Source organism: Chlorocebus sabaeus, chromosome 17, assembly GCF_047675955.1.
Source record: "Chlorocebus sabaeus isolate Y175 chromosome 17, mChlSab1.0.hap1, whole genome shotgun sequence".
NCBI classification, from domain to species: domain Eukaryota; kingdom Metazoa; phylum Chordata; class Mammalia; order Primates; family Cercopithecidae; genus Chlorocebus; species Chlorocebus sabaeus.
In genome coordinates this window covers 10,057,360-10,062,760 of record NC_132920.1, presented here as the reverse complement: position 1 = coordinate 10,062,760, position 5,401 = coordinate 10,057,360, and the positions used below count along the sequence as shown (strand labels likewise).

The 5,401-nt window shown below is 39.8% G+C and overlaps 1 pseudogene; it reads right to left on the bottom strand.

Moving 5' to 3' along the window:
* Window positions 1-438: 438 nt before the first annotated feature.
* LOC103222191 (large ribosomal subunit protein eL8 pseudogene) lies at window positions 439-1,298 on the bottom strand (annotated as a pseudogene).
* Window positions 1,299-5,401: the final 4,103 nt, after the last annotated feature.

Genomic DNA, 5,401 nt, shown 5'->3' with positions numbered 1-5,401 from the left:
TCGGCCTCCCAAAATGCTGGAATTACAGGGATGAGCCACCGTGCCTGGCCCAATATTTTGATTTTTCTATAATAATTTTTCCTTTGATGTATTGTGTCCTTGTTTCCATAAATTCAAATATTATAATTTTGGCAACTTTTCTTGAATTATATCTGTATGTTTTCTTTTTTTTTTTTTTTTACTTTTTTTATTATTTTACTTCTACAGGGAGAAACATTATACAGCTATTATGTTTTCTGTGTCTGTCTTACTTGTCAATCATTTTCTCTTTAACATTTTAAGCCTGTTTAGTCCCATCTCATTTTGTTTGCTTTTCCTTATTCCTGTCATCCATGTCCCCATTATACTTTCAGTATGATTGATTCTCTTTTGTATTACTTCTAGTCTAAACTTCATTTCTTCACCACCTTTTTTTGAAGGAAAATTTGTATGATTTTAATTATTTTTATGTACAGAAAACTCAACAGTGTATATTTAACCCAATTTAGTGGCAAGTTCTTTAGCCTTTGCCTTTTCGAGCTTGGCAACATGAGCCACAGACTTGGGACTCAGGACATTGCCTCCCCAGTGACGGTGGATCTCATCGTATCTGTCATTGTAATTGGTCCTGATAGCTTCCACCAGCTTAGCCAAAGCAACTTTGTCTTCTGAGTTAACCTGTGTGATGGTGACAGTGGTGCAGGTCTTCCTGTGGACTAGACGTCCCAGTCTTGCCTTCCCCTTGATAATGCAGTAAAGGACCCCCATTTTACAACACAGGGCAAGCAAGATGACAACCAGCCCTATGGGATCCACGTCATGTGCAATCACCACCAGCTGAGCCTTCTTGTTCTCCACCAAGGTGGTAATGGTGTTAACTCCTGCTCGAAGGACAGGTGGTCTGTTAGTGGGGACATCCCCTTTGCCAGCAGCTTTCTTCTCAGCCTGGGCCAACAGCCTCTGCTTCTTCTCTTGTTTCATCTCTGGCCTGTACTTGTGGGCCAGCTTAAGCGGCTGAGTACTAGCTGCTAGCAGTTAGTACTAGCTGTTTGGTGGTCCAGGGCTTGGATGAAATGGTTAATCGCAGGAGGCACTTTCAGCTGCTTATAGAGAATGGCTCTCTGCTGCTGCAACCTGATAGAGCAGGGTCATTTTACAAAGTGGGTGAGGTCTCTTTTGGGCTGGATGTCCTGTCCAGTGCCAAAATTCTTAGGCCTTTTCTCAAACAGGGGATTCACCACTTGCTAGACCTCCTGCTTCTTCATGACAGCAGGGGCCGGAGCCACCTTCTACCCCTTGGCCTTCTTTCCTTTTGGCATCTTGGGCAGCGGAAGGAGCTCCATTACCTTTTTTGTCCTACTTCTTCCCTTAACTCTTTAAGCTCATGGTTTGACTAATTATGTTAGTCCCCTGTACATTCTCTGATTGTTGCATATTACTTGAGCTCTTGTTTGTAGGGGCAATGGATTTGTTACATTTTCAAAATTTATAATTACATATTTTTTCTTGCTTTCAGTGGCTTTATGCCAATATTTTGGGGGGGGGGGAAATGTCATTTCACTTGCATTTTTTTTCTTTCTTTTTTATGTTATATTTTTGGGATTTTTACGCTAGTTCATTTTACTAAAGACTTTCATTTTTCTTGGAACAAAGCACATTTTCTCTGGACCACGTATTTTTAGGAGGCTAATCTTACAAAGAAGGCAAAACTATGTTTTAGCCTTGCAAAAATTCTTATGGCTTTTTGTAGGTTATTCCTTTAGATTTTTTGATTTACTTCTTCTAAGCCAGCTGAGATTATTAGTAAAAGAATGATCCTAATGCATATATTCCTTCCTTTCCCATACTGTAGGAGTTGCTTATTCCCACATAACACACCATCTCAAAATTTAGTGGCTTAAAAAACAACAACCTTTTAGTAGTTATTGTGATCACGTTGGTCACATTCATAAGTTGGTTAACTTTTAAGGTGGCTCATTCCTAAGTCTACAGCTGGTGGTAGTTGGCTGATTTAGGCTGGCCTAGGCTGGGAGTGGTTTTACTCTACATAGTTTTCATTTATCCCCTAAGACCAGTGTGTTAGTCCTAGTTTTATCCTTCTCATAGCAATGGCAGACCTGCAAGAGAGTAAGGAGAAATACACAGGACTCTTGAGAACTTGTCTTGGAACTGGCACATCATTAAAGCAAATGACTTAGCTGAGTTGAGATCCCAAAGGTGAGGAAAGGACTTGTACCTTTTTAGTGAGAGTAACTGAAAAGTTGCATGAAGAAGAACATGGACACAAGGCTGCAGAATTGGGCCATTAACACAATTTGTCACCTTTGCCAAACACAGAATGCATTCTGGAGATATAACTTGATAGATTCTCTGCTTATTCCCATATTCTGTGTTTTTCATGACTCTTCTAACTGGCTCAAGGAATTTCCCGCTGCCAGTCCATGCACTTGTTCCTTTAGTTTTAAGTAAGATGAGATAAATGAACGACTTAAGATGGCCCCACTTATCCTCCCCTCCTGATATTTGCATCCTTGTATAATCCCTTCTTGACTGTGGGCTGGACTTAGTGACTTGCCTCCAAGAAAAATAGATAATTGGATGGCACTTGAAGATTAGGTTATTTAAAAACTGTCATTTCCATCTAGTTCCCACTTTTTTTCATTGTCGTCGTTATTTTCTTCCTTGCTGTAATGAAGAAATCTGCCATATTTTCAGCTGCCCTGTGAAGGGGCCCATATGGCGAGGAACTGAGAGTGGCCTCAATATCCCACAAGGAACTGAAGCCTTTAATCTAAAGTCTTTAATCACATGAGTGGGCTGGGAAGTGGATCGTACCCTAGTTGAGACTTCGGATGACTACAGCGTTGGCTGACACCCTGATTATAGCTTACGAGAGATCCTGAATAGAGGACTCAGCTAAGCCATGTCCAGATTCCTGACCTGCAGAAACTGTGAGACATTGAATTATGATGGTTAAACCACTAAGTTTAGAAATAATATAGTATATAGCCCTAGATAGCTAAAAGCACATAGACCATTGCTTTACCCTTCAGAGTGTGTCACTTGGGTTGGAGAAGCATGTGCTGTTGGCTTTGCTTGAGATCTGCAGTAAAGGAGGTCCTTTCTCAAGCTGATTGTCATTGCATTTGGCATGTCTTCCTTACATTGTGGGTTGGCATTTGTTGTCTTGAAAAAATAGCTTAGAGGTTTATTAAAGAAAGAGTTCAACATCACTTTTCTGTTTCTCATTTTACTTATTGAGTTTGGGTAATTTTTTCATGCTGTTATAAAAATAAAATTCAAGTTCTGGCTTTGTCCTCTGCATTTTATTTGTATATGCCTCCAGAAAGTCCCTGCTTTAGACCCTTGGGATAATAATAATGTGAGAAACTTAATGAACCCTAGCCCAATGACTTAGTATGAAAATTATGCCAGCTTTGTGTGGTCCTGCTTTGACCAAGCATACTCCTTTCACAGTCCTGGTCTTAGATGTTCAACCCAAGAGGCAACAAATGTAGCCAAGAGCATGGGTTCTGGTATCAGATTGTCTATTATTATTATTTTTTAAACCGTAGCTCTGGCACTTACTACTGTGTGACCCCAGGAAACTATCCTCCCTAGATTTTATTTCCCGAGCCTCTGAATACTTTACAGTATTGAAAACTAATATTGACAGTATTATGAGGCTGATGAAATGAAATAATTTATACCAAGTTTTTAACATAGTACCTGCCAGATGGCAAGTCCTCAATAAATGTTAACTATAATACAAAAAAATCATACATTTATTGAATACCTATTAATTGCCTGGCATTGTGCTTGGTTGTGGGGACACTAACATATATGTAACTTGGTTCATTTTCTGAAGGAAGTTATCGTCTTGTACGTGAAATAATTTCTGTACGACATCATTGCTTCCAAACATTGTCAGGCACTTCAGTTCTGTCATCCTGATAAATTCCCCTCTGAGGTTTTATTTTTGAGAATATGCTTTGGTTTCCTGCCTGGTATCCCAGTAACTAACTCTAAGATAAGGAGACTTTTTATATCTGTGGGTCCTTCTAGGGAATAGCCAAATGAAAATTGCCTGTCTATCTGATCTCACTCCTGAAATCTATTTAAACTCTTCTCATAATATGCCCAGATCTTTTACAGAATTCTGTTGACGAAGCTTTCGGATGTAGGGGAAACATTTAGATATATCAGTTGGTTAGAGTGCATGAAGAAGCTGCTGTCACTCTTATCTCTTTTGGCCTCTGATTGGCCAGAGCTAGCAGTCCATCTTCGGCAACCCACTCTAGCTACAGTTCCAGCCCACAGTCTAGGTCCCAGGGAGTCATTTGATAACCTTGCTTCTCTCTAGATCTCTCCACACGTTGTGTGTGTGCGTGTGTGTGTGTGTGTGTGTGTGTGTTGTGGGGTGTGAGTCAATGGCACCGTTATAGAATACTAGTCAGAGAAGTGGAGCAGAATGGAAAGCCAGGTGAGAAGGTTGGTGAGACTAAGGCAGAAATAAGACCTGATTATGGTGGAGGGGTGGATAGTGAAGGGATTATCCATTGCAACTTTTATCAAGAATCAAGAGGGGCAATTGGCATGAATGTGCAAAGTGAGTTGCTTTGGTATGAATAACAAAATCACCAGGCATACGCTATCCCTGTAGACCTATCCAATTTACCTGGTAGATGTATTTTAGAAAATAAAACTGTTTAGACTACCACCCTGCCAAAAACCAAAAATAAAAACAATGCCTCTTTCTGTTTAGGTCACAAAGTAAAGCTATTCAGAACCAAAGAAACAAGGAAGCAAATGCAAAAATTCTCATTATATCTACTTCTGTTTGCAGACACAGATGGGACTGTGTCAAGCAGGAAACTGAAGGGAGCTGGTGAGTTTCTGGAGCTCCTGGCCAAAGCTGGGAGATCAGGTGCCTGTGGCTTATTTTTGCTGGTGTTAATCTATGATGCCTACGGTGTTGTCAAATGTATTTCATTAGTGTTTTTCCCTTATTAAATATGAAAATCATGTCAAAGGTAAATGTCAAGAGGCTATAAAATTACCCTTCTTATCTTCCGTACATTTATCAGTTGATAAATGGAAAGACACTGCTGCCAAAATAACTGAATGAATAATTTATAAATGACTGATGCATCTTGTATGTTGTTTCAGGCACAAAACAGTAGGACATCAATAATCAAAAGAAGTTGGATTAATTTAGCAGTATTTTGCCATTGATATTTTTATCTAAATGTTGCAGTCTAGACCTCGGTGGCCAGAGAAACTTCTTTTCTATCATTTTTTTTCCCTAATGACTTGGAGCAGGGGGTAAAGGAGAAGGGGGCCCCCTCTTTTGCCTGAGAGCTCCCTTTCTCCCCCATTCTTTGATATTAAAGCAGTTAGCTTTGATGAATGAGAGTCAATC